General features: G+C 48.0%; 1 protein-coding gene across 1 annotated transcript in view; it reads right to left on the bottom strand.

Moving 5' to 3' along the window:
• The window catches only part of abcb5 (ATP-binding cassette, sub-family B (MDR/TAP), member 5), a 190,218-nt gene that overhangs the window by 146,872 nt on the left and 24,728 nt on the right, over positions 1 to 18,618 (bottom strand). The gene's annotated exons all lie outside the window — the stretch shown is intronic.

The raw sequence follows: 18,618 nt of genomic DNA, 5'->3' as shown, positions 1-18,618 counted from the left end.
ACAGTGACCCAAGCCGGGAATCGAACCTGGGACCCTGGAGCTGTGAAGCAATTGTGCTAACCACTATGCTACCGTGCTGCCCTTGGACATGTTCAAGCAGGAGTTACCCAAGGCGGGGGACCTAATGGTCTCATCTTGGAGCCCCTGAGTGGGCACCGCATGGCACTGGTTTCCACGAAAGTGGACCAGGCGTACAGGAATTTGGGGGAATCTCCCAGTCGATTGACGGCCTCCTCGATTGTCGGGCTCTGGATAGGGTGGTAACTTGGCACTCCTGATGCCACCATGGCATGGCCAGCCTGACACCCGGGTCACCCTCACAGTGCCATGGTGCACAGGTGGCACTAGTAGGCTGGCAGGGACATTGCCAGGGTGCAAGGCTGGCAATGCCAAGGTGCCATGATGGCATCTTGCCCGTGCTCGGGATTGATTCCGGGGCTGCCCTGCCTTTATGAGGTGGGGCGCTGGGGGCTCGATGACCTACTAATTGGTGAGTTGGGGCAGTGGGTGGTCAGGAGACCACAATGGGGGGGGGGGGATGAAATTGGGGCACCAATCTCTTCCTGCACTGGCTAGCTGAGCTCGTTAGTGCAGAAAATGAGCCTAAGTGCAGTCTCAACAGGGCGTTCATCACTGAAGTCCCATTTAATAGCGGGCTCATTCTCGATGTTGCAAGTGCCGGGCAACACCCCACTAAACACGCCCGAAAAGGGACTATCTTTCATTTTCATTAAATCGCGTCCAGTGTTATTCTTTATTTACAATATTGAAAAACTGTGAACACTTTTACCAAATCGTCCCTTAATGTACTCCCACTCTGTGGTTGTGATCATGAAAACACAACCCCGACACGGAATGGCTTATGGCTGCAGATGTGGCCCAGCTGTTATGGGTTGGGGAGGGGTGGCCCCTCCTTTTACACTCCACACTCCCCCTGATTTATTGCCCTGAGCCCACCACACTGAATTGCATATCATCCAACCTGATTTGAGCTGCCCCCATTGTTGACTGGAAGTCATAGTTCATGCGGAGACCGGGCCTTAATTTTTAAAAAATTCGTTCTTGGGGCATGGGCATCGCAGGTTGTGCCAGCATTTATTGCCCATCCTTAATTGCCCTTGAGAGGGCAGTTAAGAGTCAACCACATAGCTGTGAGTCCGGAGTCACATGTGGGCCAGACCAGGTAAGGGCTGCAAATTTCCTTCCCTAAAGGACATTAGTGAACCAGATGGATTTTTATGACAATCGACAATGGTTTCATGGTCATCATTAGACATTTAACTTCAGATTTTTATTTAATTCAAATTTCACCATCTGCAGTGGCGGGATTTGAATATGGGACCCCAGAGCTGGGCCTCTGGTTTACTACTCCAGTGACAATATCACGATGCCACCACCTAATTATAGCATCAGTTTTCCTGGGCCATCCTTACTGAATATAGCTTGGGGACATCACATTGATAAGGGAGTGGCACGGAGGCTGATGATGCGCAGGTGCCTGCCTGCCTGCCACCTTGGCCCAAGAATTGAAAATGCAGCCTCAGGAAACCATGGCTTGAACCTTGTCCAGACACTTGAAAGATTTGTGCATATTCATCCCCTGGTGTCCCTGTTTCTACACCCTCTCTTAAATTCTATCATTTAATTTAGATTCCATCACCACATTCTTCTTTTATATCTTCTCACATCTCTGTATTAAATTTAATCAAACTTCTTCACTCAGAGTGCTGAGAATGTAGAACCTGCGACCACAGGCAGTAGGGCGGCACAATAGCACAGTGGTTAGCACAGTTGCTTCACAGCTCCAGGGTCCCAGGTTCGATTCCCGGCTTGGGCCACTATCTGTGCGGAATCTGCACTTTCTCCCCATGCCTGCGTGGATTTCCTCCGGGTGCTCCGGTTTCCTCCCACAAGTCTCAAAAGATGTGTTATTCGGTAATTTGGACATTGTGAATTCTCCCTCTGTGTACCCCAACAGATGCCAGAGTGTGGCGACGAGGAGCTTTTCACAGTAACTTCATTTCAGTGTTAATGAAAGCCTACTGGTGACAATAAAGATTACTATTATTATTATTAGTTGAGACGATTAGCAGGGACACATTAAAGGAGAAGCAACGCAAGTATGTAAAGGATGAAAAAGAAGGATATATTGATGGATGAGGTGTAATAACGTGTGAGAATTCTTGTATAAAGGGTAGGTGGCATAAACCTTTTAGTTCATAATCTTCTTCTCTGTTGCAAATGATCTGTAATTCTATGTGAATTCCATCTTCAGTGTGTTTGCCTATTTCATCAACTGGTCTTTGTTCTCATGAACCTATGACCCTCATCCTTACTATTTACTATGGCCAAAATTTAGTGCAGATAATGCAAGTTCAGCCCACATGTCACCTTCCCCAGGGGTACCCATTGCAATTTAAGTGCAATGAAGCATGGACCTCTGCAGAATGAAGTCCCAAGTGGGGCAGAAATCTCACCTTCAGGAATTGCCGCCAATTGGAGGTTGACAGCTGTCGATTGCCAGAAGCACCAATGAGAGTGGAGACTGCTGCTGGTAATTCAGAGAATCACAGAATAAAACAGCGCAGAATAGGCCCTTCCCGGCCTATCGGGTCTGAACTGACGCATGGTGGACACCTGACCTGCTTATCTCGTCCCATTTGCCAAGCTTTGAATGTTACGACGCTTCAAGTACTCATCCAGGTACTTTTTAAAGGATGTGAGGCCACCCGCCTCTGCCACCCTCTCAGGGAGTGCATTCCAGACCTTCACCAGCCTCTGGGTAAAACATACTTTCCTCAAATCCCCAATAAACCTTTTGCGCCTCACCTTGAACTTGTGTCCTCTCGTAACTTGCTTTCAACTGAGGTGAACTGCTGCTCTCTGTCCGTGCCCCTCATAATCTTGTACACCTCGACCAGGTCACCCCCTCAGTCTTCTCTGCTCCAGCGAAAACAACCCAAGCCTATCCAACCTCTCTTCACAACGTAAACGTTCCATCCCAGGCAACATCCTGGTGAATCGCCCCTGGACCCCCTCCAGCACAATCACATCTATATTGTTTATATAAATGACAAATAATAGGGGACCAAGCACAGATCCCTATGGTATGCCTCTGGACACTGGCTTCCAGTCACGAAAGCAGCTGCCTCATCATTCTGTCTCCTACAGCGAAGTCAATTTTAAATCCACGTTATCAAGTTACCCTGTATCCCATGTGCATTTGCCTCCTTTATAAGTCTCCCATGTGGGACTTTGTCAAAGCTTTGCTGAAATCCATGTAAACCACACCAACTGCACTTCCCTCATCTACACGCCTGGTCACATGCTCAAAAAGTTCAATCAACTTCCGGTGGCGCTCGCGAGCGGAGGGGCTGCGTCGAGAAGAGGCTCCCGCCGGTCCTCGAAATTTCAGACTTTTTCGGGGGTTTCCCCATTGTTCCTTCTTCCTGAGTTTCTTCGGCCTTTGGGGCCTGAGGGACAGGTGTCAGGTCGTTCCGGCCTGGAGCCGGTGAGGAGCCCGGCGGGAGTGTCTGGCGGCTGGAGCGTGGGGCATCGATCCAGAGGTCGGATGCGTGGGCGGAGCTTGACACGAGGCGAGGCAATTGAGGTGGCAGGCACGAGTCCAGAACGCGATGTAGAGGGGGACTAGAGCACACTGGGTAGCTCCCACTGAAAATTGATTTTTGAGGAGCTTGAAGTCCCGTCTCCGGGGGAAGAGATTTTTTTGATTTTGGAATTTTGGGAATTTTTTTTTGAAAATAATAATTTATTTATTTTCGGATCGTTGAAAGAAAGAAAAAATAATAAGTCATTAGAGGATGCGAAAAGCAGCTCGGAAGAAAACCCAGGTTCGCCATTGAATGAGAAGGCCAGCAAAAGCGCTGACAAGATGGCAGATGCCAGACCGTATGGTGGGGCCGCACTACTTACGGTGGAAAAGGTGACTGAGGTGATGGCGGTGGAGCTGGAAAAGCAGTTTGCGAAGCAAATGGAGGCTTTGAGGAAGGAGACGGCGGTCGCATTGAAATTATTGGTGGAGGAGGCAATCGCCCCGGTGAGGGTAGCTGTGGCAAACACATCGGCCGAGGTGAGAGAGCAGGGCGAGAAGATGAAGGAAGTGGAGGAAGCCGTGTCACAGCACAGCGACCAGTTCACCTCGATGGGGGACGAGCTGCGGAGGGTGGTGGAGGTCAACAGAGGACTCCGAGCAAAGCTCGAGGACTTGGAGAACCGCTCGAGACGGCACAATCTGAGAACTGTGGGCTTGCACGAAGGGACAGAGGGCCCAAGGCCAACAGAGTACTTCGCTAAGAGCTTGGCAGAGCTGATGGGGGAGGGTGAGAACTCCTCCCGGTACGAGCTTCAGTCATTAAGGCCGAAGCCGAAGGTGAATGAGCCGCCAAGAGCAGTAATTATCTGCTTCCATAAGTACGGCATGAAGGAGAAGGTGTTAAGCTGGCGTAGCAGAAGCGCGAGGTGCAGTGGGACGGTGCTGGAGTTCGGATCTATCAGGACGTTATATTATTCTCTAAGTCTGAATAAAGATTGTAGACTTCCAGTTAACACAAATACTTTATTCAATGGGTTCATTCTGTTTCCAGAGCTTAACTAGGTATAATACAGTCAAGAGGTATGACCAGTGAAGCTCAGGTAAGCTGCCTATGCTGAGCTGTCTCTGTCTGCTGCTGCTCACTAGCCCTGTGCTTCTGAAAGAGGCGGATCCTCCCTTGGGCTGGGCCCTTTATACCCCTCTCTGATGCTGCCCTCTACTGATGCTGTGGCTGTTACATCTGTCTGTAGTCCCTGATGTATGTGCAGATGCATGTGCAGATGTACAGATCACTACACCCCCCCCCTTTTATTTGACATGTTTTCTAGACTGGCCTCAAGAAAACTGTACATAACAAGTAGTGAGAATATGCAAATCTGCACACTGTGAAAATGATAAAAATAATACAGAAACAATAAACTGTGTTGTGAGTCCATCCTGAGAAATGTCCATATTTGTCTTGTGCGTGTGTTGAAGTGCCGTTACTAATCTAGCCGGACGGGTGCCTTACAGCTTCTGCTGGAGCGTCTTAACATTGGTAGTAGGGATGATGGTTTGATGTCATCAAGAGTACTGTCTGGCGTTGTGTGGCTAGGAACGTCCTGTGGACAAATGGACTTGGTCAAGTCCAGTGTGGGAAATACTGGCGTTGTAGGCCGAATCTCTAATAGAATCCGGCGGTTACGGTGAAAAAGTACTCCCGCAGAGGATTTGACAATGTAGGACTGCGGTGCCTCCTGCCAGATCACTGTAGCTGACTCAGACCATCCGCCTACTGGGTCCCTAATTCTGATGGTGTCACCTATTGTCAGTGATTTGAGTGGGATTGCATGTTGATCGTAGTATAGTTTTTGTTTGGGGCATAGTGCCCGCATGCCGTCGAGAACCGGTGCGTTGCCGGGGTCTCGGAATTGCTTTGCCGGTAGGGTTGTCTGGATATCTCTGCCGAAGAGCATTTGCGCTGGCGACAGTCCTAAGCTCAATGGGGTTGCTCAGTACGATAACAGAGCTAGGTTGATGTCGGAACGTGACTCGGCTGCCTTGCTGATGAGTCGTTTGATGATGTGGACACCTTTTTCCCCTGTTCCATTTGATTGCGGGTAGCGATTCTGTGTCGCACCATTGTCTGACCTCGACCTTTTCCTGTGTTTGTGGTATTGATTCTGTATGTCATCATTTGTGAAAGCTGTTTTGCTTGTTTGTTCTGGAGCAGATGTGAATTTGTGAGATTCTTTATCATGCCATGGCATGTTTGTAGTCTTGTCATTGTTTCACAGTGTGCTGTGGCATTGTCCTTCATGTGCAGAGCTGTACCATGTTGTACAGGTCATTGTTTCATTGATGTTGTTTCTGTCTTTGTTGTTTTCATTGTCGTTCTTGTTGTTTTTGTTGTTTCTGTCTTGGTTGTTTTCGTTGACATTCTTGTTGTTGTCGTTCTTGTTGTTCTTTTTTTCGCGCTTGTTGATTCTGTTTTCATTGTTTTTGCTTTTATTTTTGTTCTTTTTCTTGTCGTACTTGTTGTTTCTGGGATGCTTCTTGTTGCTTTTGTCGTTCTTGGTGCGCTGCATGTTGTTTTTGTTGTTGCTGTTGTTATTCTTGTTTCTGCTGTGCTTCTTGTGGTTTTTGTTATTCTTGTTGCACTCAATCAGTGTGCCATGTGGATGATTTGAGTCATTGTCACTTTGTGGTATCTGCTACATTGAGCGTTTCTTCTTGAGAATTGTGAGAATGATCTGATGTTGCATTGATGTTGGTGACATCAGTCATTTGTGGTGGATTTGATTCCTCTTCTTTGCTTACTTGGTACTCCTCTTCTAGAGTCATTTCTGGTTCACTTGAATCATCATTGATTTCTAGGTGCTCCTCTTTTGGAGTCATTTATTGCTTTCTCCGTGGAATCCTTCATCGCTCTCTCTGTGGAGTTTGTCATCGCTCTTTCTGTGGAGTCCTTCATCGCTCGCTCTGTGGAGTCTGACATCGCTCGCTCTGTGGAGTCTGTCATCGCTCTCTTTGTGGAGTCGTGCAGTGTTCTCGCTGTAGATTTGATCTGTGCTCTCTCAACGTAGTTGTTCTGTGCTCTCTGTATGGCGTTGTCTTCGTCTTGGGTATTGCTGTCATTCGATGTACCGACGATCTGCCATGGCAACATGATATTGGATTCATCTACGATGAGAAGAGTCGTATTGAGCTTTTCAACCATGTTGCTGATGCTGTGACCAGGATCTCTGAATAACTCAGCCATGTTTGAGCAGTATTGTGTGTATTGTTCGTTGGACAAATCATCGCTTTTTGTTTCGGAGTTGTGATCGTTCTCTTCATGTTCAATGAACAAATCATCTTCTTGTGTGGAGGCTGGGACCCTTCATGGTGCGTGGACCACTCTCTGTTTCTTGGCGTCAGGCCGCAGCATAATCCTGCACTCACGAGTCGGGATGTCATATATGCTGGGCTGCAGATTCCCCATTCCGAAGAACTCATTGTCGGGGTCTTCACGGTACAACACCTCTAGATGCGTTTCGGATTTGGTACTGGAGTAGCCACCTCCCAAGGTGAAATCTTTGTCTGAGTCGTAGTCTACAAGGACCATAACACCTTCCAGGCCGGTGCTAACTGCTTGTTCCAGGGTGTTGTGAAAGTTCTTTTCAACTGCTGGTGTACGTTTGGGCATTGTTCTGTCTTTTGAGGCAAGAAAATTGGGCTTTGCAACTTTAAATTTTGTTTTGTTCATTTTTGTGCATTTCCCTTTTAAGTGGGCGTGGTCCTGGTCCTCTGACATCATGATGCTCGTGATGTCATGCGTAGGACTCGATTGCCCATGCGCACACCAAGTTTCCTGTACAGTGTCCTCTTTTCACAACTGTGCATGTGCGGCTCGTTTTTTATGATGGCTGCCGCTCAGAATCTCCGTCTTTCTCCGATTCAAACCTGCCTCCACCTCGTGGTGAGTGTTCGCACCATTTTTACCGATTTTGTTTTCTAAATGATGATTCTGTGTTTGTAGCGACTCAAAGTACTGATTTTGTTTTTGTTCATAAGCAAGGCATTTTTGTACAGCGATTTCTAGAGTTAAACACTTATTTTGTGAAAGTTCTTCCCTCAAATTATTATGAGATGGTCCAGAAATTCATTGATGCATTATCACAGTGTCTCTGAAATCAGCATAATCACAGGCTTGTGGTATTAATTTGAGATTTGTAATAAAATCAGAGGTGGGCCCTCCGTTTCTCTGACAAGAGTTAAATCTTTCCAGCATCTCACCAGCCTAACTGTTACAGCGTTCAACAAATTTTTTGAGTATAACATCTACTTTGGTGTTGTCCTCACCTTCTAAGTAATAAAGCAATTATAGATTTCTCTAGCTTCATGCCCTCCTGTTGAGAGTAGTAGGGCTATTTTCGTGGCATCAGAGGCAGTGCTTAAATCATTAGCTGTGATAAATATTTGGAACAGCCGTTCAAACATTTTCCAGTTATAACTTAAATTACCGGATGTTTCCAGCTGCCATGGAGTTCCAACAAGTTCCATCGAATCAGTTCGTCGTCGAGAATCCATTTGCTGTGAAATCTTCCACAGTCGAATATCCGGCTCAAGTCCTTCTTCTCTTGCTGGTCTCTAGCTAGCTATCTGAAATCACTCCTGGTATCATATGTTATTCTCTAAGTCTGAATAAAGATTGTAGACTTCCAGTTAACACAAATACTTTATTCAATGGATTTGTTGTGTTTCCAGAGCTTAACTAGATATAATACAATCAAGAGGTATGACCAGTGAAGCTAAGGTAAACTGCCTATGCTGAGCTGTCTCTGTCTGCTGCTGCTCACTAGCCCTGTGCTCCTGAAAGAGGCGGATCCTCCCTTGGGCTGGACCTTTTATACCCGTCTCTGATGCTGCCGTCTAGTGATGCTGTGGCAGTTACATCTTTCTGTAGTCCCTGGTGTATGCGCAGATGTATGTACAGATGTACAGATCACTACAGAATTGACGGTGGAGTTGGCAAAAAGACGAGCGGCGTTCAGGCGAGTGAAGGCGGCACTGTACAAAAAGGAGGTGCAATTTGGTATGGTATACCCGGCGAAGCTGAGGGTGATGTATGATGCCAAAGACTTTTCGTTCGAGACAGTGGAGGCGGCTGAGGCATTCGTGAGGGCGGAATGCTTGGGACAGACGTGAGGAACGGAGCTGGAAGAGAGACTGTGGACTGTGATTGGGGAGCTGGAAAATGTATAAATGTTATAACTTTCTTTTTACTGACATGTATTGTAATTTACTTCTCTTCACATTGTTACAGAGTTCAAGTTATTGGTTGGGTTGATTGGTATTCTGTGTTGTGATGGTTATATCTTATTTTAGTGAATTGTATGGGTTTGATTGTTGGTTTTGTTTTTTCTTTCTCTGGGATTGGGTGGGAGGGGATGGTAGATCTTGGCAGGGGGAGCCACCCGCGCTAGCTAACTAAAGTCGGCGAGTGAACGGAGGTGACGTGGGACGGGGGCTGCGGAAATTGGAGCCTGGTTAGCAGGTTTCGCAGGGCCTACGAGGTGAGTGAGGGGGGGGGGGAAGGGATTGATGCTGGGAGATGTTTTTTCAAGAGGAAATGTGGGGGGGTGGGGTTTGGGAGGGGGGGGAGGGGGGGAAGGGGTTTGATGTTAATATGGGATAGGGGCGGGTCAGGCTCGTGGGGCAGAGTCCGGTGGTATGATGATGGTGGATAAGAAGGGTGGGGGGGGGTTGAGAGACACCCAGTTAGGATAGTCACGTGGAAGGTGATGGGGTTAGGAGGTCCGGTCAAGAGGTCAAGGGTGCTTGCGCATCTTAAAAGTTTGAAAGCCGATGTAGCAATGCTGCAGGAGACTCACTTGAGGGTGAAGGACCAGGTGAGACTTAAAAAGGGCTGGGTTAGTCAGGTGTTTCACTCTGGATTTGACGGAAGGTTCGAGGGGTAGCGGTATTGGTCAGCAAAAGAGTACGCTTCCAGATGGAGAAGGTGGTGGCAGGTCAGCGGGGTAGATATGTGATTGTGACAGGTGCACTGGAGGGTAGGTTAGTGGCGCTGTAAGTGTATACGGTCCCAATTGGGACGATGTGGGATTTGCAAAGAAGGTGTTTGAGGCCATCCCCGACTTAGACACACACAAACTGATAGTGGGGGGGGGGGACTGGAACTTGGTGCAGGAGCCAAGGTTGGACAGGTCACGGCCGTGCTCGCTGGTCCCATCAGGGGTGGCGAAGGCGTTGGCTGGGCTAATGGTGGAAATGGGAGGGGTGGACCCTTGGAGGTTTCTGCCACCGAGGGAACGGGAGTATTCGTTTTTCTCAGCAGTCCATAAGGTATACTCGCGGATCGACTTTTTTGTGGTGGGGAAGGCTTTGCTGGCTGGGGTTAAGGGGTCGGAATACTCGGCAATTGCAGTGTCAGACCATGCTCCACATTGGGTGGATATGGTACTGGAGAAGGGGATAGCGCATAGGCCGGGGTGGAAATTAGATGTGGGACGTTTGGGGAACCAAGTGTTCTGTGACAAAATTGAAAAGGTAATTAAGGAATATGTAGGTTTCAACTGTACGGGTGAGGTGTCGAAGGCAGTTGTCTGGGAGGCTCTAAAGGCAGTGGTGAGGGGTGAGGTGATTCCATTTAACGCCAGGGTGGACAAAGAGGAGAGGTTGGAGCGGCAGAGGGTAAAAGATGAGATGTTGGAGGTAGATAGGAGGAATGCAGAAGATGGGGACCCAGCGAAGCTGGAAAAGGGGAAGGAACTACAGGCGAGCTTTGACCGACTATCTACCAGGAAGGCGGTGTGCCAACTGAGACATGCAAAGGGTGCAGTTTACGAACATGGAGATATGTTAGCAGGTCAGCTCTGGAGGGAAGCAGTGGCAAGGGAAATTGTTCAGGTGAGGGATAGGGCGGGGAAGTTGGTAGTGGCTCCGGATCTGATTAACAAGGTTTTTGAGGAAATTTATGAGAGGTTGTACAGGTCAGAGCTGCCTGGGGGAGACCGTGAGATGCAGGAATTTCTAGATGGATTGGACTACCCAAGGTTAGGGGAGGGGGACAGGGCTACATTAGAAGGAGCGATAGTGGAGCAGGAGATAAAGGATGCGATTGGGAGGATGCAGTTGGGGAAGGTGGCAGGACCGGATGGGTTTCCGGTGGAATACTATAACAAATTCAAGGATAAGCTGGTACGCCTGATGGTGGGGATGTTTGAGGAGGCGATAGGGAAGGGGGTGTTGCCCGAAACTTTGGGCCAGGCATCAATTTCCCTGTTGCTAAAAAAAGATAAGGATCCGACGGAGTGTGGGTCGTATCGGCCCACATCATTTCTGAATGTGGACGCAAAAGTATTGGCAAAGGTACTGGCGGGTAGGCTGGAGGAGTGCCTCCCGAAGGTGAAAGGTGAAGATCAGACAGGGATCATGAGAGGGAGGCAGCTCTTTTCAAACGTTAGAAGGGTATTGAACGTCATTATGGCGCCGGCAGAGGGGAAGGAAACAGAGGTGGTTGTGGCATTGGACACTGAGAAAGCGTTTGACCGGGTAGAATGGGGGTACTTGATGGCAGTTCTGGAGCAGTTTGGGATTGGACCAAGATTTGTGAACTGGGTAAAACTACTATATAAGGAGCTGAGGGCGAGTGTCTGCACAAACAACATCAGCTCGAGATACTTTTCTCTCCACCGTGGGACTAGGCAGGGATGTCCTATGTCCCCCCCTGCTGTTTGCACTCGCGATTGAGCCGTTGGCCATCGCATTAAGAGGTTTGGGGGTATGGAAAGGAATTGTGCGGGGGGGAATAGAGCTTAGGGTGTCCTTATATGCCGATGACTTGCGGTTATACGTGTCGGAACCGAGTGTGTCGATAGGGGGAATATTGGAGCTGCTTCGAGTGTTTGGGTCTTTCCCGGGGTACAAACTAAATCTAGACAAGAATGAGTAATTTGTAGTATCTCGGCCGGGGGTGGGGGCAGGGGTGGGGGGGCTGCCATTCCGTAGGGCAGGGATTTACTTGAGGTACCTGGGGAGGCTCCGCAGGTGCAACATTTCTAGCTTGGTGGGGAGAGTGAAAGCTGATCTGGCAAGGTGGGATGGTCTCCCTCTGTCACTGGTGGGTCGGGTACATGCGTTTAAAATGAACGTGTTGCCGCGATTTCTGTTTATTTTTCAATGTGTCATGTGAGGGTACCTTTAAGACATGGATGTTTAAGCAATTATCTTTAAGAAAACAGTGATGTCAGAGAGTGGGTGGGGCTGAGGTCAGTTCAGGCATTTTTGCAGTTTGGTTTTGCAGCTTGAAAAGTGCCTGGCTGGTTTTGCTGAGAGCAGCTAAAAGGTGCCTGGCTGGTTTTGCTGAGAGCAGTTTAAAAGTAGAAAGCCTGTTTGAGACAGCAGCTTGAGAAGTTCTGGTTAGCTGTGATCTGCTTGAAGGGAGAAAGCCAGGTTTGAGAAAGCAGCTTGGGTGTGTCTGTGTGTTTCCAGAGAGTTTGCAGGAAGAAAGCAAGGTGCTGGAGCTGAAGTCAACCAAGCTAATATATCTCTGCCATTCAACAGCAAATATATATATCCTTTAACCTGATGTGATACTGTTTAAAGATGTTAAGTCTCGCGGAAGTTTGAAGGAACATTTTAAGGAGTTATTTACTGTTGCAATATTTTCTGAGTTATCTTTGAAGTAAAGGGCTGTTAAGAGATCCAATGTTTATTTAAGATGTTAAGTTGAGTTCATGGAATAAACAGTGTTTTGCGTTTAAAAACCCTCGTGTCCATAATTGTAATCCCACACCTAGGGAAAAAGCAGTGTGCTAGGAAAAACAACAAATACATTAAAGGGAGAGGTTGGTTGAACTCCATGATACATTTTGGGGTTCTGAAAACGCCTCGCCCATAACAAATGCCTGCCGATTTTCCTGCCAAAGGCTTTTTTCAGAGAGATTGAGGGAAGGATTACTTTGTTCATATGGGGAGGGAAGGTGGCCAGAGTTAGAAAGGTGCTGCTACAGAGGGGAAAGCAGGCAGGGGGTTTGGGTCTTCCGAACCTGATGTATTACTACTGGGCAGCGAATGTGGAGAAGGTGCGGAGCTGGGTCAGAGGGGTTGATTCCCAGTGGGTCAGGATGGAGGAGAGTTTGTGCAGGGCGTCGGGATTGAAAGGACTAGCAACAGCGCCGCTCCCGATAGTCCCGGGGAAATACTCAGGGAGTCCGGTAATAATAGCTTCATTGAGAATTTGGAGGCAGTTTCGCCAACACTTCAGGAGGGGGCAGGGTCAAGGGAAATGCCGATTCGGGGGAACCACAGATTTGAGCCAGGGAGGTGGGATGGAAATTTTCGGAAATGAGAGGAGAAGGGGATTAAGACACTAAAAGATTTGTTTCTTAGGGGTCGGTTTGCAGGTCTGGAGGAGCTGGAAGCGAAGTATGGGCTGGAGCAGGGGGAAATGTTTAGATACATGCAGGTTCGAGATTTTGTCAGAAAGGAGATACAGAGCTTCCCGGTGGAGCCGGCCTCCACATTGCTGGAGGAGGTACTGACGACAGGTAGACTGGAGAAGGGGGTAGTGTCAGCGGTTTAGGGAGATATTTTTGAAGAGGACAAGGCACCACTGAAAGGGATCAAAGCAAAGTGGGACGAAGAGTTGGGAGAGGATATCGAGGAGGGTTTCTGGTGTGAGGTGCTCCGGAGAGTGAATGCCTCCACCTCGTGCGCGAGGTTGGGGCTGATACAGCTGAAGGTGGTATACAGAGCTTACCTCACGAGGACGAGGATGAGCTGATTCTTTGAAGGAGTAGAAGATGTTGCGGGGGTGGGGCGGCGGGGGGTGCTAATCATGTTCATATGTTTTGGTCCTGTCCAAAGCTAGAGGATTACTGGAAGGAGGTTTTTAGGGTAATTTCTAAAGTGGTTCACGTGAAACTGGATCCGGGTTCCCGGGAGGCCATATTCAGGGTGTCGGACCAGCCAGGGTTGGAAACGGGTGTGGAGGCAGATGTTGTAACCTTCGCCTCGTTGATCGCCCAAATGCGGATCTTGATGGCTTGGAGAGCAACCTCTCCACCCTGTGCCCTGGCGTGGCGGGGGGACCTGTTGGAATTCTTGACTCTTGAGAAGGTTAAGTTTGAACTGAGGGGAAGGATGGAGGGGTTCTACAATTCATGGGCATTATTCATCATGCACTTTCAAGAACTGGATAACATCGAACATTAGTTGGGGGGGTGGGTGAGAGGGTTGGGGGGAGGGGGGCGGTGTGTGTTAATGGTGATTATGGATGATTCCTGATTCCATTTGTTTATGTGAAAATGCAGGCTAATGTTTGCGGTTTGGTGGAAGGATGGGATCGTTGTTATTGATGTGGGGATTGACATATTTGTTACTGATTATTGTTTATTGTTGGTGGGTGTAAATTTGGGAGAAAATGTGAAAAAGGAGAATAAAATAATATTTTTTAAATAAAGTTCAATCAAATTTGTGGGCACAGGTTGAGTGCTCATTCTAAGGTTCGGTGCAGACTTGATGGGCTGAATGTCCTCCTTCTGCACTGTAGGTATTCTATTCTATTCATGACTCACTGGTCTGTAGTTCCCAAGCTTATCTCTACAGCCTTTATTAAATCGTAGGACCACATTAGCTGTTCTCAAGTCCTCTGGCACCTCCCTCAGTGGTCAGAGAGGAATTGAAAATTTGAGCCAGAGCTCCTGTAATCTCTCACTCACCTCCCACATCATCCTGGGACACAATTCATCTGGATCTAGAGATTTGTCCAACGCCTACCAACACCTCCAATAACTTGTCACTCCCTATGACAATTTGCTCAAGAACCTGATAATCTCTGTCCCAGAGTTCCATATCTACCTCCTCATTCTCTTGGGTGAAGACAGATGGGAAATATTCGTTCGACACCTAACCAATGTCCTCTGGCTCCACCTACAGATTTCCATAAGACCATAAGATCAGAAGACATAAGAGCAGAATTAAGCCACTGGGCCCATTGAGTCTACACCGCCATTCAATCATGGCTGATATTTTTTTCATCCCAATTCTGCTGCCTTTTCCCCATAACCCCTGATCCCCTTATTAATCAAGAACCTATCTATCTCTGTCTTAAAGACACTCAGTGATTTGGCCTCCACAGCCTTCTGCGGCAAAGAGTTCCACAGATTCACCACCCTCTGGCTGAAGAAATTCCTCCTCATCTCAGTTTTAAAGGATTGTCTCTGGTTCTAGTTATTCCTAAAAGTGGAAACATCCTCTCCACATTCACTCCATCCAGGCCTCGCAGTATCCTGTTAGTTTCAATAAAATCTCCCTCATCCTTCTAAACTCCAACAAGTACAGACATAGAGTCCTCAACCGTTCCTCATACGACAAGCTCTTCATTCCAGGGATCGATCCTATGAATCTCCTCTGGACCCTTTCCAAGGCCAGCACATCCTTCCTTAGACACGGGGCCCAAAACTGCTCACAATACTCCAAATGGGGTCTCTAATGAGCCCCACTCTATCCCTGGTTATCTTTTCCCCATTGATATACTTACAGAATATCTTGGGATTTTTTTAAACTTTTACCAGCCCGAGCTTTCTCACATCCCCACGTTGCTCTCCTAATTGCTTTCTTTCTTTTTTAAAATCAATTTAGAGTACCCAATTCTTTTTTTCCAAATAAGGGGCAATTTAGTGTGGCCAATCCGCCTAGACTGCACATCGGTGGGTCGTGGGGGCGAAACCCATGCAAACACGGGGAGAATGTGCAAACTCCACACGGGCAGTTACCCAGAGCCAGGATCGAACATAGACCTCGGCGCCGTGAGGCAGCAGTGCTATGCACTGCGCCACTGTGCTGCTCCTAAATGCCTTCTGAAGCTCCATCCTGCCCTTTCTAAACTCCACTAATGCCTCTGTTGATTTGTTCCTCTTGTACTTGCTAAAAGCCTATCACCTCCTTCTCATCATAGCTTGAAAGTCTCCGGTTATCCATTTGGGCTTGTTACACCTTCCTATCACTTCCTGGAGCAGGCCACAGGCTGCAGGGTTGCTGGGAGAGGTGAGTGCACATTTAAAAGAGACTTCAGTTCCTGGAGCAGGCCACAGGCTGCAGGGTTGCTGGGAGAGGTGAGTGCATATTTAAAAGAGACTTCAGTTCCTGGAGCAGGCCACAGGCTGCAGGGTTGCTGGGAGAGGTGAGTGCACATTTAAAAGAGACTTCAGTTCCTGGAGCAGGCCACAGGCTGCAGGGTTGCTGGGAGAGGTGAGTGCATATTTAAAAGAGACTTCAGTTCCTGGAGCAGGCTGCAGGGTTGCTGGGTGAGGTGAGTGCATATTTAAAAGAGACTTCACTTCCTGGAGCAGGCCACAGGCTGCAGGGCTGCTGGGAGAGGTGAGTGCATATTTAAAAGTGGTTAGTTTACAGGTCGAGTGGCAGTTGGAGACTTCACTTCCTGGAGTGGGCCTATTGGCTCATTGGAAATCAGGCAGGGTACAAAAGGTGTGGCAGGAGTGCCCTTAGACATGGAGTGCTGATTGGAACAGAGTGCATCTGAGTTTAGGTGAGTGACTGAGTGCTGATTGGAACAGAGTCCATTTGAGTTTAGGTGAGTGGCTGAGTACTGATTGGAACAGAGTGCATCTGGGTTTAGGTGAGTGACTGAGTTTGGGTGAGTGGCGAGAGAGGGCTGTGTTTTTGTTGGTGTTCGGGTTTATCCTTGAGGTTCTACAACAAAATTTTAAAAAATTATTTAAATTAATTAACTAGTTGAATATGGCTGGACAGGTGATGTGCTGGTGCTGTATGATGATGGAACTGGTGGATCCCATTGAGACCGTCAGTGACAACATCTGCAGCAAGTGTTGGCTGCTCGAGGAACTTCGGCTCAGAATTGATGAGCTGGAGACCGAGCTGCACACACTGCGGCACATCAGGGAGGGGTAATATTACCTGGACGCTTTGTTTCAGGAGGCAGTCACACCCGGTAGAATAAGTACTGTTAATTTGGTCAGTGGTCAGGGACAGAGTGGTGTGACTGCAAGGGAGGCAGGTATGGGGATCCTGAGTTTAGGAGTTGAGGAGCCTCAGCCCTTGACCTTGTCCAACAGGTATGAGGTACTTGCTCCCTGTGTGGATGAGGAAGAGGGCTGTAGGGAGGATGCGTTGACTGACCACTGCACCGTGGTACAGGAAGCCATTCAAGAGGGGGGAGCAAAAAGACAAGTGGTAGTTGTAGGGGATTCTATAATCAGGTGGATTGATGGCATCCTTTGTAAGCCAGATCGTGAGTCCCGTTTGGCATGTTGCCTGCCCGGTGCCAGGGTGAGGGACATCTCTGATCAGCTTGAAAGGATTTTGGAGAGGGAGGGGGAGGATCCAGTTGTTGTGTCCACGTTGGGACTAACAACATAGGTAAGACTAGGAAAGAGGACCTGTTTGGGGATTATCAAACACTAGGGACTAAATTAAAGAACAGGTCCTCCAGGGTTATAATCTCTGGATTATTACTCGAGCCACGTGCCAATTGGCATAGGGTTGAGAAAATTAGGGAAGTTAACACGTGACTAAAGGAGTGGTGCGGGAAAGAGGGATTCCATTTCATGGGGCATTGGCATCAGTACTGGGGCAGGAGGGACCTGTACCGTTGGGACGGTCTTCACCTGAACCATTCTGGGACCAGCGATCTAGCGAATAGGATAAATAGGTTGGTCACAAGGACTTTAAACTAGCACGTTGAGGGGAAGGGAAGGGTAAAGCTATGGACAGTATAATGGTTAATGGAGAGCAAGGCAGCAGGTTACGTGACAGGTTATTATGTAGAGATATGGGTTCAAAGACAAGGAAAATTAGGAGAAAGGGTAAGAGGAAAAATAATTTGCGAAAAGTTACTGATCATGGTGTTAGGATTCATAACAAAGACATAAAAAACAGCATAAGTGTACTTTACCTGAATGCTCGTAGTACACGGAATAAGGTGAATGAGTTGATGGCGCAAATCATCGTGAATGACTATGATTTAGTGGCCATTACTGAAACATGGTTAAAAGATGGTCACGACTGGGAGATAAATATCCAAGGGTATCAGACTATACGAAAGGATAGAATGGACGGTAAGGGCGGTGTAGTTTTGTTGTTTAAGGATGGCATCCGGGCAAGAGTAAGGGATGATATTGGTGCTATGGAGGACAAGGTTGAATCAATTTGGGTGGAAATCAGGAATAGTAAGGCGAAAAGGTCACTGATAGGAGTAGTCTATAGGCCACCAAATAGTAACAGGATGGTAGGGCAGGCAATAAGCAAAGAAATAACGGATGCGTGTAGAAATGGTACAGCGGTTATCATGGAAGGTTCATACCGACAAAAAAGAAAGACGGTAGAAAGGGGAAAAATCGACCGTGGATATCTAAGGAGGTGAGGGAGAGTATCAAATTGAAGGAAAAAACATACAGAGTGGCAAAAATTAGTGGGAAACTAGACGACTGGGAAGTCTTTAGGGGACAACAGAAAGCTACTAAAAAAGCTATAAAGAAGAGTAAGGTAGACTATGACAGGAAACTTGCTCAGAACATAAAAACAGATAGTAAAAGTTTCTACAAATATATAAGACAAAAAAGAATGGCTCAGGTAAATATTGGTCCTTTGGAAGATGAGATGGGAGATTTAATAATAGGAGACGGGGAAATGGCTGAGGAGCTGAACAGGTTTTTTGGCTCAGTCTTCACAGTGGAAGACACAAATAACATGCCAGTGACTGATGGAAATAAAGATATGGGACGAAATTCTCCCGAAACGGCGCGATGTCCGCCGACTGGTGCACAAAACGGTACCAATCAGACGGGCATCGCGTCGCCCCAAAGGTGCGGAATGCTCCGCATCTTTGGGGGCCAAGCCCCAACATTGAGGGGTCGACGGCAGAGGAATTTCCGCCCCGCCAGCTGGCGGAAATGGCCTTTGTTGCCCCGCCAGCTGGCGAGGAAATGACATCTCGGGGCGGCGCATGCGCGGGAGCGTCAGCGGCCGCTGACAGTTTCCCGCGCATTCGCAGTGGAGGAAGTCTCTTCCGCCTCCGCCACAGTCTCCCCCACGGCACA

This window comes from Scyliorhinus torazame, chromosome 6 (genome assembly GCF_047496885.1).
Source record: "Scyliorhinus torazame isolate Kashiwa2021f chromosome 6, sScyTor2.1, whole genome shotgun sequence".
NCBI lineage: Eukaryota > Metazoa > Chordata > Chondrichthyes > Carcharhiniformes > Scyliorhinidae > Scyliorhinus > Scyliorhinus torazame.
Note: the sequence above shows the minus strand (reverse complement) of the source record. Positions and strands in the feature narration are given on the sequence as shown.